Source organism: Lissotriton helveticus, chromosome 2_1, assembly GCF_964261635.1.
Source record: "Lissotriton helveticus chromosome 2_1, aLisHel1.1, whole genome shotgun sequence".
Classification (NCBI taxonomy): Eukaryota; Metazoa; Chordata; class Amphibia; order Caudata; family Salamandridae; genus Lissotriton; species Lissotriton helveticus.
The window spans coordinates 1,635,474,910-1,635,499,149 of record NC_136059.1 but is presented as its reverse complement, the minus strand read 5'-3'; positions in this window follow the sequence as shown (position 1 = coordinate 1,635,499,149).

The following is a 24,240-nucleotide window of genomic DNA, read 5'->3' as shown; positions in this document are numbered from 1 at the left end:
GGTCATCGATCGTTTTGCATGAAAAATTGAACGTTCTCGCATGAACAATAATTTACTCTAAATGTTGTTTATATCTCTTCCCGCAGTGAATAAACACGTTTTAAGCCCTCGAAGTGAGCATTTGGGTCATTTTAATTCACTTTTAACCATGAGCCAAATCTTGAGTTTTGGCTCCTTAGAAGCATGAAAATGACGATAAAGATGCTCATTTTATCTCCAAAAGTGATGATCCACCTCTGAAAGTCAGAATTAGTTGAAAGATGGAAGGTTTTAAAACGGACCATTTTGGTCATCTCAGAGCAATTTCATCAGGTCGCGGGTCATCGATCGTTTTGCATGAAAAATTGAACGTTCTCGCATGAACAATAATTTACTCTAAATGTTGTTTATATCTCTTCCCGTAGTGAATAAACACGTTTTAAGCCCTCGAAGTGAGCATTTGGGCCTTTTTAAGTCACTTTTAACCATGAGCCAAATCTTGAATTTTGGCTCCCTAGAAGCATGAAATGACGATAAAGATGCTCATTTTATCTCCAAAAGTGATGATCCACCTCTGAGAGTCAAGATTAGTTGAAAGATGAAAATTTTCAAAACGGACCATTTTGGTCATCTCGGAGCAATTTCATCAGGTCGCGGGTCATCGATCGTTTTGCATGAAAAATTGAACGTTCTTGCATGAACATTAATTTACTCTAAATGTTGTTTATATCTCTTCCCACAGTGAATAAACACGTTTTAATCCCTCAAAGTGAGCATTTGGGCCTTTTTAAGTCACGTTTAACCATGAGCCAAATCTTGAGTTTTGGCTCCCTAGAAGAATGAAAATGACGATAAAGATGCTCATTTTATATCCAAAAGTGATGATCCACCTCTGAGAGTCAAAATTAGTTGAAAGATGAACATTTTCAAAATGGACCATTTTGGTCATCTCGGAGCAATTTCATCAGGTCGCGGGTCATCGATCGTTTTGCATGAAAAATTGAACGTTCTCGCATGAACAATAATTTACTCTAAATGTTGTTTATATCTCTTCCCGTAGTGAATAAACACGTTTTAAGCCCTCGAAGTGAGCATTTGGGCCTTTTAAGTCACTTTTAACCATGAGCCAAATCTTGAATTTGGGCTCCCTAGAAGCATGAAATGACGATAAAGATGCTCATTTTATCTCCAAAAGTGATGATCCACCTCTGAGAGTCAAGATTAGTTGAAAGATGAAAATTTTCAAAACGGACCATTTTGGTCATCTTGGAGCAATTTCATCAGGTCGCGGGTCAACGATCGTTTTGCATGAAAAATTGAACGTTCTCGCATGAACATTATTTTACTCTAAATGTTGTTTATATCTCTTCCCGCAGTGAATAAACACGTTTTAAGCCCTCGAAGTGAGCATTTGGGCCTTTTTAAGTCACTTTTAACCATGAGCCAAATCTTGAGTTTAGGCTCCCTAGAAGCACGAAAATGACGATAAAGATGCTCATTTTAGCTCCAAAAGTGATGATCCACCTCTGAGAGTAAAAATTAGTGAAAATGAACATTTTCAAAACGGACCATTTTGGTCATCTCAGAGCAATTTCATCAGGTCGCGGGTCAACGATCGTTTTGCATGAAAAATTGAACGTTCTCGCATGAACATTAATTTACTCTAAATGTTGTTTATATCTCTTCCCGCAGTGAATAAACACGTTTTCAGCCCTCAAAGTGAGCATTTGGGCCTTTTTAAGTCACTTTTAACCATGAGCCAAATCTTGAGTTTTGGCTCCCTAGAAGTATGAAAATGACGATAAAGATGCTCATTTTATATCCAAAAGTGATGATCCACCTCTGAGAGTCAAAATTAGTTGAAAGATGAAAATTTTCAAAACGGACCATTTTGGTCATCTCGGAGCAATTTCATCAGGTCGCGGGTCATCGATCGTTTTGCATGAAAAATTGAACGTTCTCGCATGAACAATAATTTACTCTAAATGTTGTTTATATCTCTTCCCGCAGTGACTAAACACGTTTTAAGCCCTCGAAGTGAGCATTTGGGTCATTTTAATTCACTTTTAACCATGAGCCAAATCTTGAGTTTTGGCTCCTTAGAAGCATGAAAATGACGATAAAGATGCTCATTTTATCTCCAAAAGTGATGATCCACCTCTGAAAGTCAGAATTAGTTGAAAGATGGAAGGTTTTAAAACGGACCATTTTGGTCATCTCAGAGCAATTTCATCAGGTCGCGGGTCATCGATCGTTTTGCATGAAAAATTGAACGTTCTCGCATGAACAATAATTTACTCTAAATGTTGTTTATATCTCTTCCCGTAGTGAATAAACACGTTTTAAGCCCTCGAAGTGAGCATTTGGGCCTTTTTAAGTCACTTTTAACCATGAGCCAAATCTTGAATTTTGGCTCCCTAGAAGCACGAAAATGACGATAAAGATGCTCATTTTAGCTCCAAAAGTGATGATCCACCTCTGAGAGTAAAAATTAGTGGAAAGATGAACATTTTCAAAACGGACCATTTTGGTCATCTCAGAGCAATTTCATCAGGTCGCGGGTCAACGATCGTTTTGCATGAAAAATTGAACGTTCTCGCATGAACATTATTTTACTCTAAATGTTGTTTATATCTCTTCCTGCAGTGAATAAACACGTTTTAAGCCCTCGAAGTGAGCATTTGGGCCTTTTTAAGTCACTTTTAACCATGAGCCAAATCTTGAGTTTTGGCTCCCTAGAAGCATGAAAATGACGATAAAGATGCTCATTTTATCTCCAAAAAATGATGATCCACCACTGAGAGTCAAAATTAGTTGAAAGATGAAAAATTTCAAAACGGACCATTTTGGTCATCTCAGAGCAATTTCATCAGGTCGCGGGTCAACGATCGTTTTGCATGAAAAATTGAACGTTCTCGCATGAACAATAATTCACTCTAAATGTTGTTTATATCTCTTCCCGCAGTGAATAAACACGTTTTAAGCCCTCGAAGTGAGCATTTGGGCCTTTTTAAGTCACTTTTAACCATGAGCCAAATCTTGAGTTTTGGCTCCCTAGCAGCATGAAAATGACGATAAAGATGCTCATTTTATCTCCAAAAGTGATGATCCACCTCTGAGAGTCAAAATTAGTTGAAAGATGAAAATTTTCAAAACGGACCATTTTGGTCATTTCGGAGCAATTTCATCAGGTCGCGGGTCATCGATCGTTTTGCATGAAAATTGAACGTTCTTGCATGAACATTAATTTACTCTAAATGTTGTTTATATCTCTTCCCGCAGTAAATAAACACGTTTTAAGCCCTCGAAGTGAGCATTTGGGTCCTTTTAATTCACTTTTAACCATGAGCCAAATCTTGAGTTTTGGCTCCTTAGAAGCATGAAAATGACGATAAAGATGCTCATTTTATCTCCAAAAGTGATGATCCACCTCTGAAAGTCAGAATTAGTTGAAAGATGGAAGGTTTTAAAACGGACCATTTTGGTCATCTCAGAGCAATTTCATCAGGTCGCGGGTCATCGATCGTTTTGCATGAAAAACTGAACGTTCTCGGATGAAAAATAATTTACTCTAAATGTTGTTTATATCTCTTCCCGCAGTGAATAAACACGTTTTAAGCCCTCGAAGTGAGCATTTGGGCCTTTTTAAGTCACTTTTAACCATGAGCCAAATCTTGAATTTTGGCTCCCTAGAAGCATGAAATGACGATAAAGATGCTCATTTTATCTCCAAAAGTGATGATCCACCTCTGAGAGTCAAGATTAGTTGAAAGATGAACATTTTCAAAACGGACCATTTTGGTAATCTCGGAGCAATTTCATCAGGTCGCGGGTCATCGATCGTTTTGCATGAAAAATTGAACGTTCTTGCATGAACATTCATTTACTCTAAATGTTGTTTATATCTCTTCCCGCAGTGAATAAACACGTTTTAATCCCTCAAAGTGAGCATTTGGGCATTTTTAAGTCACTTTTAACCATGAGCCAAATCTTGAGTTTTGGCTCCCTAGAAGAATGAAAATGATGATAAAGATGCTCATTTTATATCCAAAAGTGATGATCCACCTCTGAGAGTCAAAATTAGTTGAAAGATGAACATTTTCAAAACGGACCATTTTGGTCATCTCGGAGCAATTTCATCAGGTCGCGGGTCATCGATCGTTTTGCATGAAAAATTGAACGTTCTTGCATGAACATTAATTTACTCTAAATGTTGTTTATATCTCTTCCCGCAGTGAATAAACACGTTTTAAGCCCTCGAAGTGAGCATTTGGGTCCTTTTAAGTCACTTTTAACCATGAGCCAAATCTTGAGTTTTGGCTCCCTAGAAGCATGAAAATGACGATAAAGATGCTCATTTTATATCCAAAAGTGATGATCCACCTCTGAGAGTCAAAATTAGTTAAAAGATGAAAATTTTCAAAACGGACCATTTTGGTCATCTCGGAGCAATTTCATCAGGTCGCGGGTCATCGATCGTTTTGCATGAAAAATTGAACGTTCTCGCAAGAACAATAATTTACTCTAAATGTTGTTTATATCTCTTCCCTTCAGTGACTAAACACGTTTTAAGCCCTCGAAGTGAGCATTTGGGTCCTTTTAAGTCACTTTTACCCATGAGCCAAATCTTGAGTTTTGGCTCCCTAGAAGCATGAAAATGACGATAAAGATGCTCATTTTATCTCCAAAAGTGATGATCCACCTCTGAGAGTCAAAATTAGTTGAAAGATGACAATTTTCAAAACGGACCATTTTGGTCATCTCGGAGCAATTTCATCAGGTCGCGGGTCATCGATCGTTTTGCATGAAAAATTGAACGTTCTTGCATGAACATTAATTTACTCTAAATGTTGTTTATATCTCTTCCCGCAGTGAATAAACACGTTTTAAGCCCTCGAAGTGAGCATTTGGGTCCTTTTAATTCACTTTTAACCATGAGCCAAATCTTGAGTTTTGGCTCCTTAGAAGCATGAAAATGACGATAAAGATGCTCATTTTATCTCCAAAAGTGATGATCCACCTCTGAAAGTCAGAATTAGTTGACAGATGGAAGGTTTTAAAACGGACCATTTTGGTCATCTCAGAGCAATTTCATCAGGTCGCGGGTCATCGATCGTTTTGCATGAAAAATTGAACGTTCTCGCATGAACATTAATTTACTCTAAATGTTGTTTATATCTCTTCCCGCAGTGAATAAACACGTTTTAAGCCCTCGAAGTGAGCATTTGGGCCTTTTTAAGTCACTTTTAACCATGAGCCAAATCTTGAGTTTTGGCTCCCTAGAAGCATGAAAATGACTATAAAGATGCTCATTTTAGCTCCAAAAGTGATGATCCACCTCTGAGAGTAAAAATTAGTTGAAAGATGAACATTTTCAAAACGGACCATTTTGGTCATCTCAGAGCAATTTCATCAGGTTGCGGGTCAACGATCGTTTTGCATGAAAAATTGAACATTCTCGCATGAACAATAATTCACTCTAAATGTTGTTTATATCTCTTCCCGCAGTGAATAAACACGTTTTAAGCCCTCGAAGTGAGCATTTGGGCCTTTTTAAGTCACTTTTAACCATGAGCCAAATCTTGAGTTTTGGCTCCCTAGCAGCATGAAAATGACGATAAAGATGCTCATTTTATCTCCAAAAGTGATGATCCACCTCTGAGAGTCAAAATTAGTTGAAAGATGAAAATTTTCAAAACGGACCATTTTGGTCATTTCGGAGCAATTTCATCAGGTCGCGGGTCATCGATCGTTTTGCATGAAAATTGAACGTTCTTGCATGAACATTAATTTGCTCTAAATGTTGTTTATATCTCTTCCCGCAGTGAATAAACACGTTTTAAGCCCTCGAAGTGAGCATTTGGGTCCTTTTAATTCACTTTTAACCATGAGCCAAATCTTGAGTTTTGGCTCCTTAGAAGCATGAAAATGACGATAAAGATGCTCATTTTATCTCCAAAAGTGATGATCCACCTCTGAAAGTCAGAATTAGTTGAAAGATGGAAGGTTTTAAAACGGACCATTTTGGTCATCTCAGAGCAATTTCATCAGGTCGCGGGTCATCGATCGTTTTGCATGAAAAACTGAACGTTCTCGCATGAACAATAATTTACTCTAAATGTTGTTTATATCTCTTCCCGCAGTGAATAAACACGTTTTAAGCCCTCGAAGTGAGCATTTGGGCCTTTTTAAGTCACTTTTACCCATGAGCCAAATCTTGAATTTTGGCTCCCTAGAAGCATGAAATGACGATAAAGATGCTCATTTTATCTCCAAAAGTGATGATGCACCTCTGAGAGTCAAAATTAGTTGAAAGATGAAAATTTTCAAAACGGACCATTTTGGTCATTTCGGAGCAATTTCATCAGGTCGCGGGTCATCGATCGTTTTGCATGAAAATTGAACGTTCTTGCATGAACATTAATTTGCTCTAAATGTTGTTTATATCTCTTCCCGCAGTGAATAAACACGTTTTAAGCCCTCGAAGTGAGCATTTGGGTCCTTTTAATTCACTTTTAACCATGAGCCAAATCTTGAGTTTTGGCTCCCTAGCAGCATGAAAATGACGATAAAGATGCTCATTTTAGCTCCAAAAGTGATGATCCACCTCTGAGAGTAAAAATTAGTTGAAAGATGAACATTTTCAAAACGGACCATTTTGGTCATCTCAGAGCAATTTCATCAGGTTGCGGGTCAACGATCGTTTTGCATGAAAAATTGAACGTTCTCGCATGAACAATAATTCACTCTAAATGTTGTTTATATCTCTTCCCGCAGTGAATAAACACGTTTTAAGCCCTCGAAGTGAGCATTTGGGTCCTTTTAATTCACTTTTAACCATGAGCCAAATCTTGAGTTTTGGCTCCTTAGAAGCATGAAAATGACGATAAAGATGCTCATTTTATCTCCAAAAGTGATGATCCACCTCTGAAAGTCAGAATTAGTTGAAAGATGGAAGGTTTTAAAACGGACCATTTTGGTCATCTCAGAGCAATTTCATCAGGTCGCGGGTCATCGATCGTTTTGCATGAAAAATTGAACGTTCTCGCATGAACAATAATTTACTCTAAATGTTGTTTATATCTCTTCCCGTAGTGAATAAACACGTTTTAAGCCCTCGAAGTGAGCATTTGGGCCTTTTTAAGTCACTTTTAACCATGAGCCAAATCTTGAATTTTGGCTCCCTAGAAGCATGAAATGACGATAAAGATGCTCATTTTATCTCCAAAAGTGATGATCCACCTCTGAGAGTCAAGATTAGTTGAAAGATGAAAATTTTCAAAACGGACCATTTTGGTCATCTCGGAGGAATTTCATCAGGTCGCGGGTCATCGATCGTTTTGCATGAAAAATTGAACGTTCTTGCATGAACATTAATTTACTCTAAATGTTGTTTATATCTCTTCCCACAGTGAATAAACACGTTTTAATCCCTCAAAGTGAGCATTTGGGTCATTTTAATTCACTTTTAACCATGAGCCAAATCTTGAGTTTTGGCTCCCTAGAAGCATGAAAATGACGATAAAGATGCTCATTTTATATCCAAAAGTGATGATCCACCTCTGAGAGTCAAAATTAGTTGAAAGATGAAAATTTTCAAAATGGACCATTTTGGTCATCTCGGAGCAATTTCATCAGGTCGCGGGTCATCGATCGTTTTGCATGAAAAATTGAACGTTCTCGCATGAACAATAATTTACTCTAAATGTTGTTTATATCTCTTCCCGTAGTGAATAAACACGTTTTAAGCCCTCGAAGTGAGCATTTGGGCCTTTTAAGTCACTTTTAACCATGAGCCAAATCTTGAATTTGGGCTCCCTAGAAGCATGAAATGACGATAAAGATGCTCATTTTATCTCCAAAAGTGATGATCCACCTCTGAGAGTCAAGATTAGTTGAAAGATGAAAATTTTCAAAACGGACCATTTTGGTCATCTCGGAGCAATTTCATCAGGTCGCGGGTCAACGATCGTTTTGCATGAAAAATTGAACGTTCTCGCATGAACATTATTTTACTCTAAATGTTGTTTATATCTCTTCCCGCAGTGAATAAACACGTTTTAAGCCCTCGAAGTGAGCATTTGGGCCTTTTTAAGTCACTTTTAACCATGAGCCAAATCTTGAGTTTTGGCTCCCTAGAAGCACGAAAATGACGATAAAGATGCTCATTTTAGCTCCAAAAGTGATGATCCACCTCTGAGAGTAAAAATTAGTGGAAAGATGAACATTTTCAAAACGGACCATTTTGGTCATCTCAGAGCAATTTCATCAGGTCGCGGGTCAACGATCGTTTTGCATGAAAAATTGAACGTTCTCGCATGAACATTATTTTACTCTAAATGTTGTTTATATCTCTTCCCGCAGTGAATAAACACGTTTTAAGCCCTCGAAGTGAGCATTTGGGCCTTTTTAACCACTTGGCTGCTATGCGTTTTCCCCCCCGGTGCTGGGATCCCACATTTTCCATTGTTCATGACGAGCTGGGCTCGTCATGAGCGTGCGAGGAGGCTACACCATGACGAGCCCAGCTCGTCATGAGCGTGGAAGGGGTTAAGTCACTTTTAACCATGAGCCAAATCTTGAGTTTTGGCTCCCTAGAAGTATGAAAATGACGATAAAGATGCTCATTTTATCTCCAAAAGTGACGATCCACCTCTGAGAGTCAAAATTAGTTGAAAGATGAACATTTTCGAAACGGACTATTTTGGTCATCTCAGAGCAATTTCATCAGGTCGCGGGTCATCGATCGTTTTGCATGAAAAATTGAACGTTCTGGCATGTACATTAATTTACTCTAAATGTTGTTTATATCTCTTCCCGCAGTGAATAAACAAGTTTTAAGCCCTCGAAGTGAGCATTTGGGCCTTTTTAAGTCACTTTTAACCATGAGCCAAATCTTGAGTTTTGGCTCCCTAGAAGCATGAAAATGACGATAAAGATGCTCATTTTATCTCCAAAAGTGATGATCCACCTCTGAAAGTCAGAATTAGTTGAAAGATGGAAGGTTTTAAAACGGACCATTTTGGTCATCTCAGAGCAATTTCATCAGGTCACGGGTCATCGATCGTTTTGCATGAAAAATTGAACGTTCTCGCATGAACAATAATTTACTCTAAATGTTGTTTATATCTCTTCCCGCAGTGAATAAACACGTTTTAAGCCCTCGAAGTGAGCATTTGGGCCTTTTTAAGTCACTTTTAACCATGAGCCAAATCTTGAGTTTTGGCTCCCTAGAAGCATGAAAATGACGATAAAGATGCTCATTTTATATCCAAAAGTGATGATCCACCTCTGAGAGTCAAAATTAGTTGAAAGATGAAAATTTTCAAAACGGACCATTTTGGTCATCTCGGAGCAATTTCATCAGGTCGCGGGTCATCGATTGTTTTGCATGAAAAATTGAACGTTCTTGCATGAACATTAATTTACTCTAAATGTTGTTTATATCTCTTCCCGCAGTGAATAAACACGTTTTAAGCCCTCGAAGTGAGCATTTGGGTCCTTTTAAGTCACTTTTAACCATGAGCCAAATCTTGAGTTTTGGCTCCCTAGAAGCATGAAAATTACGATAAAGATGCTCATTTTATATCCAAAAGTGATGATCCACCTCTGAGAGTCAAAATTAGTTGAAAGATGAAAATTTTCAAAACGGACCATTTTGGTCATCTCGGAGCAATTTCATCAGGTCGCGGGTCATCGATCGTTTTGCATGAAAAATTGAACGTTCTCGCATGAACAATAATTTACTCTAAATGTTGTTTATATCTCTTCCCGCAGTGACTAAACACGTTTTAAGCCCTCGAAGTGAGCATTTGGGTCATTTTAATTCACTTTTAACCATGAGCCAAATCTTGAGTTTTGGCTCCTTAGAAGCATGAAAATGACGATAAAGATGCTCATTTTATCTCCAAAAGTGATGATCCACCTCTGAAAGTCAGAATTAGTTGAAAGATGGAAGGTTTTAAAACGGACCATTTTGGTCATCTCAGAGCAATTTCATCAGGTCGCGGGTCATCGATCGTTTTGCATGAAAAATTGAACGTTCTCGCATGAACAATAATTTACTCTAAATGTTGTTTATATCTCTTCCCGTAGTGAATAAACACGTTTTAAGCCCTCGAAGTGAGCATTTGGGCCTTTTTAAGTCACTTTTAACCATGAGCCAAATCTTGAATTTTGGCTCCCTAGAAGCATGAAATGACGATAAAGATGCTCATTTTATCTCCAAAAGTGATGATCCACCTCTGAGAGTCAAGATTAGTTGAAAGATGAAAATTTTCAAAACGGACCATTTTGGTCATCTCGGAGCAATTTCATCAGGTCGCGGGTCATCGATCGTTTTGCATGAAAAATTGAACGTTCTTGCATGAACATTAATTTACTCTAAATGTTGTTTATATCTCTTCCCACAGTGAATAAACACGTTTTAATCCCTCAAAGTGAGCATTTGGGCCTTTTTAAGTCACGTTTAACCATGAGCCAAATCTTGAGTTTTGGCTCCCTAGAAGAATGAAAATGACGATAAAGATGCTCATTTTATATCCAAAAGTGATGATCCACCTCTGAGAGTCAAAATTAGTTGAAAGATGAACATTTTCAAAATGGACCATTTTGGTCATCTCGGAGCAATTTCATCAGGTCGCGGGTCATCGATCGTTTTGCATGAAAAATTGAACGTTCTCGCATGAACAATAATTTACTCTAAATGTTGTTTATATCTCTTCCCGTAGTGAATAAACACGTTTTAAGCCCTCGAAGTGAGCATTTGGGCCTTTTAAGTCACTTTTAACCATGAGCCAAATCTTGAATTTGGGCTCCCTAGAAGCATGAAATGACGATAAAGATGCTCATTTTATCTCCAAAAGTGATGATCCACCTCTGAGAGTCAAGATTAGTTGAAAGATGAAAATTTTCAAAACGGACCATTTTGGTCATCTTGGAGCAATTTCATCAGGTCGCGGGTCAACGATCGTTTTGCATGAAAAATTGAACGTTCTCGCATGAACATTATTTTACTCTAAATGTTGTTTATATCTCTTCCCGCAGTGAATAAACATGTTTTAAGCCCTCGAAGTGAGCATTTGGGCCTTTTTAAGTCACTTTTAACCATGAGCCAAATCTTGAGTTTAGGCTCCCTAGAAGCACGAAAATGACGATAAAGATGCTCATTTTAGCTCCAAAAGTGATGATCCACCTCTGAGAGTAAAAATTAGTGGAAAGATGAAAATTTTCAAAACGGACCATTTTGGTCATCTCGGAGCAATTTCATCAGGTCGCGGGTCATCGATCGTTTTGCATGAAAAATTGAACGTTCTTGCATGAACATTAATTTACTCTAAATGTTGTTTATATCTCTTCCCACAGTGAATAAACACGTTTTAATCCCTCAAGTGAGCATTTGGGCCTTTTTAAGTCACGTTTAACCATGAGCCAAATCTTGAGTTTTGGCTCCCTAGAAGCATGAAAATTACGATAAAGATGCTCATTTTGTATCCAAAAGTGATGATCCACCTCTGAGAGTCAAAATTAGTTGAAAGATGAACATTTTCAAAATGGACCATTTTGGTCATCTCGGAGCAATTTCATCAGGTCGCGGGTCATCGATCGTTTTGCATGAAAAATTGAACGTTCTCGCATGAACAATAATTTACTCTAAATGTTGTTTATATCTCTTCCCGTAGTGAATAAACACGTTTTAAGCCCTCGAAGTGAGCATTTGGGCCTTTTAAGTCACTTTTAACCATGAGCCAAATCTTGAATTTGGGCTCCCTAGAAGCATGAAATGACGATAAAGATGCTCATTTTATCTCCAAAAGTGATGATCCACCTCTGAGAGTCAAGATTAGTTGAAAGATGAAAATTTTCAAAACGGACCATTTTGGTCATCTTGGAGCAATTTCATCAGGTCGCGGGTCAACGATCGTTTTGCATGAAAAATTGAACGTTCTCGCATGAACATTATTTTACTCTAAATGTTGTTTATATCTCTTCCCGCAGTGAATAAACACGTTTTAAGCCCTCGAAGTGAGCATTTGGGCCTTTTTAAGTCACTTTTAACCATGAGCCAAATCTTGAGTTTAGGCTCCCTAGAAGCACGAAAATGACGATAAAGATGCTCATTTTAGCTCCAAAAGTGATGATCCACCTCTGAGAGTAAAAATTAGTGAAAATGAACATTTTCAAAACGGACCATTTTGGTCATCTCAGAGCAATTTCGTCAGGTCGCGGGTCAACGATCGTTTTGCATGAAAAATTGAACGTTCTCGCATGAACATTATTTTACTCTAAATGTTGTTTATATCTCTTCCCGCAGTGAATAAACACGTTTTAAGCCCTCGAAGTGAGCATTTGGGCCTTTTTAAGTCACTTTTAACCATGAGCCAAATCTTGAGTTTTGGCTCCCTAGAAGCATGAAAATGACGATAAAGATGCTCATTTTATCTCCAAAAGTGATGATCCACCACTGAGAGTCAAAATTAGTTGAAAGATGAAAAATTTCAAAACGGACCATTTTGGTCATCTCGGAGCAATTTCATCAGGTCGCGGGTCATCGATCGTTTTGCATGAAAAATTGAACGTTCTCGCATGAACAATAATTTACTCTAAATGTTGTTTATATCTCTTCCCGCAGTGACTAAACACGTTTTAAGCCCTCGAAGTGAGCATTTGGGTCATTTTAATTCACTTTTAACCATGAGCCAAATCTTGAGTTTTGGCTCCTTAGAAGCATGAAAATGACGATAAAGATGCTCATTTTATCTCCAAAAGTGATGATCCACCTCTGAAAGTCAGAATTAGTTGAAAGATGGAAGGTTTTAAAACGGACCATTTTGGTCATCTCAGAGCAATTTCATCAGGTCGCGGGTCATCGATCGTTTTGCATGAAAAATTGAACGTTCTCGCATGAACAATAATTTACTCTAAATGTTGTTTATATCTCTTCCCGTAGTGAATAAACACGTTTTAAGCCCTCGAAGTGAGCATTTGGGCCTTTTTAAGTCACTTTTAACCATGAGCCAAATCTTGAATTTTGGCTCCCTAGAAGCATGAAATGACGATAAAGATGCTCATTTTATCTCCAAAAGTGATGATCCACCTCTGAGAGTCAAGATTAGTTGAAAGATGAAAATTTTCAAAACGGACCATTTTGGTCATCACGGAGCAATTTCATCAGGTCGCGGGTCATCGATCGTTTTGCATGAAAAATTGAACGTTCTTGCATGAACATTAATTTACTCTAAATGTTGTTTATATCTCTTCCCACAGTGAATAAACACGTTTTAATCCCTCAAAGTGAGCATTTGGGCCTTTTTAAGTCACGTTTAACCATGAGCCAAATCTTGAGTTTTGGCTCCCTAGAAGCATGAAAATGACGATAAAGATGCTCATTTTATATCCAAAAGTGATGATCCACCTCTGAGAGTCAAAATTAGTTGAAAGATGAACATTTTCAAAATGGACCATTTTGGTCATCTCGGAGCAATTTCATCAGGTCGCGGGTCATCGATCGTTTTGCATGAAAAATTGAACGTTCTCGCATGAACAATAATTTACTCTAAATGTTGTTTATATCTCTTCCCGTAGTGAATAAACACGTTTTAAGCCCTCGAAGTGAGCATTTGGGCCTTTTAAGTCACTTTTAACCATGAGCCAAATCTTGAATTTGGGCTCCCTAGAAGCATGAAATGACGATAAAGATGCTCATTTTATCTCCAAAAGTGATGATCCACCTCTGAGAGTCAAGATTAGTTGAAAGATGAAAATTTTCAAAACGGACCATTTTGGTCATCTCGGAGCAATTTCATCAGGTCGCGGGTCAACGATCGTTTTGCATGAAAAATTGAACGTTCTCGCATGAACATTATTTTACTCTAAATGTTGTTTATATCTCTTCCCGCAGTGAATAAACACGTTTTAAGCCCTCGAAGTGAGCATTTGGGCCTTTTTAAGTCACTTTTAACCATGAGCCAAATCTTGAGTTTAGGCTCCCTAGAAGCACGAAAATGACGATAAAGATGCTCATTTTAGCTCCAAAAGTGATGATCCACCTCTGAGAGTAAAAATTAGTGGAAAGATGAACATTTTCAAAACGGACCATTTTGGTCATCTCAGAGCAATTTCATCAGGTCGCGGGTCAACGATCGTTTTGCATGAAAAATTGAACGTTCTCGCATGAACATTATTTTACTCTAAATGTTGTTTATATCTCTTCCCGCAGTGAATAAACACGTTTTAAGCCCTCGAAGTGAGCATTTGGGCCTTTTTAAGTCACTTTTAACCATGAGCCAAATCTTGAGTTTTGGCTCCCTAGAAGCATGAAAATGACGATAAAGATGCTCATTTTATCTCCAAAAAATGATGATCCACCACTGAGAGTCAAAATTAGTTGAAAGATGAAAAATTTCAAAACGGACCATTTTGGTCATCTCAGAGCAATTTCATCAGGTCGCGGGTCAACGATCGTTTTGCATGAAAAATTGAACGTTCTCGCATGAACAATAATTCACTCTAAATGTTGTTTATATCTCTTCCCGCAGTGAATAAACACGTTTTAAGCCCTCGAAGTGAGCATTTGGGCCTTTTTAAGTCACTTTTAACCATGAGCCAAATCTTGAGTTTTGGCTCCCTAGCAGCATGAAAATGACGATAAAGATGCTCATTTTATCTCCAAAAGTGATGATCCACCTCTGAGAGTCAAAATTAGTTGAAAGATGAAAATTTTCAAAACGGACCATTTTGGTCATTTCGGAGCAATTTCATCAGGTCGCGGGTCATCGATCGTTTTGCATGAAAATTGAACGTTCTTGCATGAACATTAATTTACTCTAAATGTTGTTTATATCTCTTCCCGCAGTGAATAAACACGTTTTAAGCCCTCGAAGTGAGCATTTGGGTCCTTTTAATTCACTTTTAACCATGAGCCAAATCTTGAGTTTTGGCTCCTTAGAAGCATGAAAATGACGATAAAGATGCTCATTTTAGCTCCAAAAGTGATGATCCACCTCTGAGAGTAAAAATTAGTGGAAAGATGAACATTTTCAAAACGGACCATTTTGGTCATCTCAGAGCAATTTCATCAGGTCGCGGGTCAACGATCGTTTTGCATGAAAAATTGAACGTTCTCGCATGAACATTATTTTACTCTAAATGTTGTTTATATCTCTTCCCGCAGTGAATAAACACGTTTTAAGCCCTCGAAGTGAGCATTTGGGCCTTTTTAAGTCACTTTTAACCATGAGCCAAATCTTGAGTTTTGGCTCCCTAGAAGCATGAAAATGACGATAAAGATGCTCATTTTATCTCCAAAAAATGATGATCCACCACTGAGAGTCAAAATTAGTTGAAAGATGAAAAATTTCAAAACGGACCATTTTGGTCATCTCAGAGCAATTTCATCAGGTCGCGGGTCAACGATCGTTTTGCATGAAAAATTGAACGTTCTCGCATGAACAATAATTCACTCTAAATGTTGTTTATATCTCTTCCCGCAGTGAATAAACACGTTTTAAGCCCTCGAAGTGAGCATTTGGGCCTTTTTAAGTCACTTTTAACCATGAGCCAAATCTTGAGTTTTGGCTCCCTAGCAGCATGAAAATGACGATAAAGATGCTCATTTTATCTCCAAAAGTGATGATCCACCTCTGAGAGTCAAAATTAGTTGAAAGATGAAAATTTTCAAAACGGACCATTTTGGTCATTTCGGAGCAATTTCATCAGGTCGCGGGTCATCGATCGTTTTGCATGAAAATTGAACGTTCTTGCATGAACATTAATTTACTCTAAATGTTGTTTATATCTCTTCCCGCAGTGAATAAACACGTTTTAAGCCCTCGAAGTGAGCATTTGGGTCCTTTTAATTCACTTTTAACCATGAGCCAAATCTTGAGTTTTGGCTCCTTAGAAGCATGAAAATGACGATAAAGATGCTCATTTTATCTCCAAAAGTGATGATCCACCTCTGAAAGTCAGAATTAGTTGAAAGATGGAAGGTTTTAAAACGGACCATTTTGGTCATCTCAGAGCAATTTCATCAGGTCGCGGGTCATCGATCGTTTTGCATGAAAAACTGAACGTTCTCGCATGAAAAATAATTTACTCTAAATGTTGTTTATATCTCTTCCCGCAGTGAATAAACACGTTTTAAGCCCTCGAAGTGAGCATTTGGGCCTTTTTAAGTCACTTTTAACCATGAGCCAAATCTTGAATTTTGGCTCCCTAGAAGCATGAAATGACGATAAAGATGCTCATTTTATCTCCAAAAGTGATGATCCACCTCTGAGAGTCAAGATTAGTTGAAAGATGAACATTTTCAAAACGGACCATTTTGGTAATCTCGGAGCAATTTCATCAGGTCGCGGGTCATCGATCGTTTTGCATGAAAAATTGAACGTTCTTGCATGAACATTAATTTACTCTAAATGTTGTTTATATCTCTTCCCGCAGTGAATAAACACGTTTTAATCCCTCAAAGTGAGCATTTGGGCATTTTTAAGTCACTTTTAACCATGAGCCAAATCTTGAGTTTTGGCTCCCTAGAAGAATGAAAATGATGATAAAGATGCTCATTTTATATCCAAAAGTGATGATCCACCTCTGAGAGTCAAAATTAGTTGAAAGATGAACATTTTCAAAACGGACCATTTTGGTCATCTCGGAGCAATTTCATCAGGTCGCGGGTCATCGATCGTTTTGCATGAAAAATTGAACGTTCTTGCATGAACATTAATTTACTCTAAATGTTGTTTATATCTCTTCCCGCAGTGAATAAACACGTTTTAAGCCCTCGAAGTGAGCATTTGGGTCCTTTTAAGTCACTTTTAACCATGAGCCAAATCTTGAGTTTTGGCTCCCTAGAAGCATGAAAATGACGATAAAGATGCTCATTTTATATCCAAAAGTGATGATCCACCTCTGAAAGTCAGAATTAGTTGAAAGATGGAAGGTTTTAAAACGGACCATTTTGGTCATCTCAGAGCAATTTCATCAGGTCGCGGGTCATCGATCGTTTTGCATGAAAAATTGAACGTTCTCGCATGAACAATAATTTACTCTAAATGTTGTTTATATCTCTTCCCGTAGTGAATAAACACGTTTTAAGCCCTCGAAGTGAGCATTTGGGCCTTTTTAAGTCACTTTTAACCATGAGCCAAATCTTGAATTTTGGCTCCCTAGAAGCATGAAATGACGATAAAGATGCTCATTTTATCTCCAAAAGTGATGATCCACCTCTGAGAGTCAAGATTAGTTGAAAGATGAAAATTTTCAAAACGGACCATTTTGGTCATCTCGGAGCAATTTCATCAGGTCGCGGGTCATCGATCGTTTTGCATGAAAAATTGAACGTTCTTGCATGAACATTAATTTACTCTAAATGTTGTTTATATCTCTTCCCACAGTGAATAAACACGTTTTAATCCCTCAAAGTGAGCATTTGGGCCTTTTTAAGTCACGTTTAACCATGAGCCAAATCTTGAGTTTTGGCTCCCTAGAAGAATGAAAATGACGATAAAGATGCTCATTTTATATCCAAAAGTGATGATCCACCTCTGAGAGTCAAAATTAGTTGAAAGATGAACATTTTCAAAATGGACCATTTTGGTCATCTCGGAGCAATTTCATCAGGTCGCGGGTCATCGATCGTTTTGCATGAAAAATTGAACGTTCTCGCATGAACAATAATTTACTCTAAATGTTGTTTATATCTCTTCCCGTAGTGAATAAACACGTTTTAAGCCCTCGAAGTGAGCATTTGGGCCTTTTAAGTCACTTTTAACCATGAGCCAAATCTTGAATTTGGGCTCCCTAGAAGCATGAAATGACGATAAAGATGCTCATTTTATCTCCAAAAGTGATGATCCACCTCTGAGAGTCAAGATTAGTTGAAAGATGAAAATTTTCAAAACGGACCATTTTGGTCATCTTGGAGCAATTTCATCAGGTCGCGGGTCAACGATCGTTTTGCATGAAAAATTGAACGTTCTCGCATGAACATTATTTTACTCTAAATGTTGTTTATATCTCTTCCCGCAGTGAATAAACATGTTTTAAGCCCTCGAAGTGAGCATTTGGGCCTTTTTAAGTCACTTTTAACCATGAGCCAAATCTTGAGTTTAGGCTCCCTAGAAGCACGAAAATGACGATAAAGATGCTCATTTTAGCTCCAAAAGTGATGATCCACCTCTGAGAGTAAAAATTAGTGGAAAGATGAAAATTTTCAAAACGGACCATTTTGGTCATCTCGGAGCAATTTCATCAGGTCGCGGGTCATCGATCGTTTTGCATGAAAAATTGAACGTTCTTGCATGAACATTAATTTACTCTAAATGTTGTTTATATCTCTTCCCACAGTGAATAAACACGTTTTAATCCCTCAAGTGAGCATTTGGGCCTTTTTAAGTCACGTTTAACCATGAGCCAAATCTTGAGTTTTGGCTCCCTAGAAGCATGAAAATTACGATAAAGATGCTCATTTTGTATCCAAAAGTGATGATCCACCTCTGAGAGTCAAAATTAGTTGAAAGATGAACATTTTCAAAATGGACCATTTTGGTCATCTCGGAGCAATTTCATCAGGTCGCGGGTCATCGATCGTTTTGCATGAAAAATTGAACGTTCTCGCATGAACAATAATTTACTCTAAATGTTGTTTATATCTCTTCCCGTAGTGAATAAACACGTTTTAAGCCCTCGAAGTGAGCATTTGGGCCTTTTAAGTCACTTTTAACCATGAGCCAAATCTTGAATTTGGGCTCCCTAGAAGCATGAAATGACGATAAAGATGCTCATTTTATCTCCAAAAGTGATGATCCACCTCTGAGAGTCAAGATTAGTTGAAAGATGAAAATTTTCAAAACGGACCATTTTGGTCATCTTGGAGCAATTTCATCAGGTCGCGGGTCAACGATCGTTTTGCATGAAAAATTGAACGTTCTCGCATGAACATTATTTTACTCTAAATGTTGTTTATATCTCTTCCCGCAGTGAATAAACACGTTTTAAGCCCTCGAAGTGAGCATTTGGGCCTTTTTAAGTCACTTTTAACCATGAGCCAAATCTTGAGTTTAGGCTCCCTAGAAGCACGAAAATGACGATAAAGATGCTCATTTTAGCTCCAAAAGTGATGATCCACCTCTGAGAGTAAAAATTAGTGAAAATGAACATTTTCAAAACGGACCATTTTGGTCATCTCAGAGCAATTTCGTCAGGTCGCGGGTCAACGATCGTTTTGCATGAAAAATTGAACGTTCTCGCATGAACATTATTTTACTCTAAATGTTGTTTATATCTCTTCCCGCAGTGAATAAACACGTTTTAAGCCCTCGAAGTGAGCATTTGGGCCTTTTTAAGTCACTTTTAACCATGAGCCAAATCTTGAGTTTTGGCTCCCTAGAAGCATGAAAATGACGATAAAGATGCTCATTTTATCTCCAAAAGTGATGATCCACCACTGAGAGTCAAAATTAGTTGAAAGATGAAAAATTTCAAAACGGACCATTTTGGTCATCTCGGAGCAATTTCATCAGGTCGCGGGTCATCGATCGTTTTGCATGAAAAATTGAACGTTCTTGCATGAACATTAATTTACTCTAAATGTTGTTTATATCTCTTCCCGCAGTGAATAAACACGTTTTCAGCCCTCAAAGTGAGCATTTGGGCCTTTTTAAGTCACTTTTAACCATGAGCCAAATCTTGAGTTTTGGCTCCCTAGAAGTATGAAAATGACGATAAAGATGCTCATTTTATATCCAAAAGTGATGATCCACCTCTGAGAGTCAAAATTAGTTGAAAGATGAAAATTTTCAAAACGGACCATTTTGGTCATCTCGGAGCAATTTCATCAGGTCGCGGGTCATCGATCGTTTTGCATGAAAAATTGAACGTTCTCGCATGAACAATAATTTACTCTAAATGTTGTTTATATCTCTTCCCGCAGTGACTAAACACGTTTTAAGCCCTCGAAGTGAGCATTTGGGTCATTTTAATTCACTTTTAACCATGAGCCAAATCTTGAGTTTTGGCTCCTTAGAAGCATGAAAATGACGATAAAGATGCTCATTTTATCTCCAAAAGTGATGATCCACCTCTGAAAGTCAGAATTAGTTGAAAGATGGAAGGTTTTAAAACGGACCATTTTGGTCATCTCAGAGCAATTTCATCAGGTCGCGGGTCATCGATCGTTTTGCATGAAAAATTGAACGTTCTCGCATGAACAATAATTTACTCTAAATGTTGTTTATATCTCTTCCCGTAGTGAATAAACACGTTTTAAGCCCTCGAAGTGAGCATTTGGGCCTTTTTAAGTCACTTTTAACCATGAGCCAAATCTTGAATTTTGGCTCCCTAGAAGCATGAAATGACGATAAAGATGCTCATTTTATCTCCAAAAGTGATGATCCACCTCTGAGAGTCAAGATTAGTTGAAAGATGAAAATTTTCAAAACGGACCATTTTGGTCATCACGGAGCAATTTCATCAGGTCGCGGGTCATCGATCGTTTTGCATGAAAAATTGAACGTTCTTGCATGAACATTAATTTACTCTAAATGTTGTTTATATCTCTTCCCACAGTGAATAAACACGTTTTAATCCCTCAAAGTGAGCATTTGGGCCTTTTTAAGTCACGTTTAACCATGAGCCAAATCTTGAGTTTTGGCTCCCTAGAAGCATGAAAATGACGATAAAGATGCTCATTTTATATCCAAAAGTGATGATCCACCTCTGAGAGTCAAAATTAGTTGAAAGATGAACATTTTCAAAATGGACCATTTTGGTCATCTCGGAGCAATTTCATCAGGTCGCGGGTCATCGATCGTTTTGCATGAAAAATTGAACGTTCTCGCATGAACAATAATTTACTCTAAATGTTGTTTATATCTCTTCCCGTAGTGAATAAACACGTTTTAAGCCCTCGAAGTGAGCATTTGGGCCTTTTAAGTCACTTTTAACCATGAGCCAAATCTTGAATTTGGGCTCCCTAGAAGCATGAAATGACGATAAAGATGCTCATTTTATCTCCAAAAGTGATGATCCACCTCTGAGAGTCAAGATTAGTTGAAAGATGAAAATTTTCAAAACGGACCATTTTGGTCATCTCGGAGCAATTTCATCAGGTCGCGGGTCAACGATCGTTTTGCATGAAAAATTGAACGTTCTCGCATGAACATTATTTTACTCTAAATGTTGTTTATATCTCTTCCCGCAGTGAATAAACACGTTTTAAGCCCTCGAAGTGAGCATTTGGGCCTTTTTAAGTCACTTTTAACCATGAGCCAAATCTTGAGTTTAGGCTCCCTAGAAGCACGAAAATGACGATAAAGATGCTCATTTTAGCTCCAAAAGTGATGATCCACCTCTGAGAGTAAAAATTAGTGGAAAGATGAACATTTTCAAAACGGACCATTTTGGTCATCTCAGAGCAATTTCATCAGGTCGCGGGTCAACGATCGTTTTGCATGAAAAATTGAACGTTCTCGCATGAACATTATTTTACTCTAAATGTTGTTTATATCTCTTCCCGCAGTGAATAAACACGTTTTAAGCCCTCGAAGTGAGCATTTGGGCCTTTTTAAGTCACTTTTAACCATGAGCCAAATCTTGAGTTTTGGCTCCCTAGAAGCATGAAAATGACGATAAAGATGCTCATTTTATCTCCAAAAAATGATGATCCACCACTGAGAGTCAAAATTAGTTGAAAGATGAAAAATTTCAAAACGGACCATTTTGGTCATCTCAGAGCAATTTCATCAGGTCGCGGGTCAACGATCGTTTTGCATGAAAAATTGAACGTTCTCGCATGAACAATAATTCACTCTAAATGTTGTTTATATCTCTTCCCGCAGTGAATAAACACGTTTTAAGCCCTCGAAGTGAGCATTTGGGCCTTTTTAAGTCACTTTTAACCATGAGCCAAATCTTGAGTTTTGGCTCCCTAGCAGCATGAAAATGACGATAAAGATGCTCATTTTATCTCCAAAAGTGATGATCCACCTCTGAGAGTCAAAATTAGTTGAAAGATGAAAATTTTCAAAACGGACCATTTTGGTCATTTCGGAGCAATTTCATCAGGTCGCGGGTCATCGATCGTTTTGCATGAAAATTGAACGTTCTTGCATGAACATTAATTTACTCTAAATGTTGTTTATATCTCTTCCCGCAGTGAATAAACACGTTTTAAGCCCTCGAAGTGAGCATTTGGGTCCTTTTAATTCACTTTTAACCATGAGCCAAATCTTGAGTTTTGGCTCCTTAGAAGCATGAAAATGACGATAAAGATGCTCATTTTATCTCCAAAAGTGATGATCCACCTCTGAAAGTCAGAATTAGTTGAAAGATGGAAGGTTTTAAAACGGACCATTTTGGTCATCTCAGAGCAATTTCATCAGGTCGCGGGTCATCGATCGTTTTGCATGAAAAACTGAACGTTCTCGCATGAAAAATAATTTACTCTAAATGTTGTTTATATCTCTTCCCGCAGTGAATAAACACGTTTTAAGCCCTCGAAGTGAGCATTTGGGCCTTTTTAAGTCACTTTTAACCATGAGCCAAATCTTGAATTTTGGCTCCCTAGAAGCATGAAATGACGATAAAGATGCTCATTTTATCTCCAAAAGTGATGATCCACCTCTGAGAGTCAAGATTAGTTGAAAGATGAACATTTTCAAAACGGACCATTTTGGTAATCTCGGAGCAATTTCATCAGGTCGCGGGTCATCGATCGTTTTGCATGAAAAATTGAACGTTCTTGCATGAACATTAATTTACTCTAAATGTTGTTTATATCTCTTCCCGCAGTGAATAAACACGTTTTAATCCCTCAAAGTGAGCATTTGGGCATTTTTAAGTCACTTTTAACCATGAGCCAAATCTTGAGTTTTGGCTCCCTAGAAGAATGAAAATGATGATAAAGATGCTCATTTTATATCCAAAAGTGATGATCCACCTCTGAGAGTCAAAATTAGTTGAAAGATGAACATTTTCAAAACGGACCATTTTGGTCATCTCGGAGCAATTTCATCAGGTCGCGGGTCATCGATCGTTTTGCATGAAAAATTGAACGTTCTTGCATGAACATTAATTTACTCTAAATGTTGTTTATATCTCTTCCCGCAGTGAATAAACACGTTTTAAGCCCTCGAAGTGAGCATTTGGGTCCTTTTAAGTCACTTTTAACCATGAGCCAAATCTTGAGTTTTGGCTCCCTAGAAGCATGAAAATGACGATAAAGATGCTCATTTTATATCCAAAAGTGATGATCCACCTCTGAGAGTCAAAATTAGTTAAAAGATGAACATTTTCAAAACGGACCATTTTGGTCATCTCGGAGCAATTTCATCAGGTCGCAGGTCATCGATCGTTTTGCATGAAAAATTGAACGTTCTCGCAAGAACAATAATTTACTCTAAATGTTGTTTATATCTCTTCCCTTCAGTGACTAAACACGTTTTAAGCCCTCGAAGTGAGCATTTGGGTCCTTTTAAGTCACTTTTACCCATGAGCCAAATCTTGAGTTTTGGCTCCCTAGAAGCATGAAAATGACGATAAAGATGCTCATTTTATCTCCAAAAGTGATGATCCACCTCTGAGAGTCAAAATTAGTTGAAAGATGACAATTTTCAAAACGGACCATTTTGGTCATCTCGGAGCAATTTCATCAGGTCGCGGGTCATCGATCGTTTTGCATGAAAAATTGAACGTTCTTGCATGAACATTAATTTACTCTAAATGTTGTTTATATCTCTTCCCGCAGTGAATAAACACGTTTTAAGCCCTCGAAGTGAGCATTTGGGTCCTTTTAATTCACTTTTAACCATGAGCCAAATCTTGAGTTTTGGCTCCTTAGAAGCATGAAAATGACGATAAAGATGCTCATTTTATCTCCAAAAGTGATGATCCACTTCTGAAAGTCAGAATTAGTTGACAGATGGAAGGTTTTAAAACGGACCATTTTGGTCATCTCAGAGCAATTTCATCAGGTCGCGGGTCATCGATCGTTTTGCATGAAAAATTGAACGTTCTCGCATGAACATTAATTTACTCTAAATGTTGTTTATATCTCTTCCCGCAGTGAATAAACACGTTTTAAGCCCTCGAAGTGAGCATTTGGGCCTTTTTAAGTCACTTTTAACCATGAGCCAAATCTTGAGTTTTGGCTCCCTAGAAGCATGAAAATGACTATAAAGATGCTCATTTTAGCTCCAAAAGTGATGATCCACCTCTGAGAGTAAAAATTAGTTGAAAGATGAACATTTTCAAAACGGACCA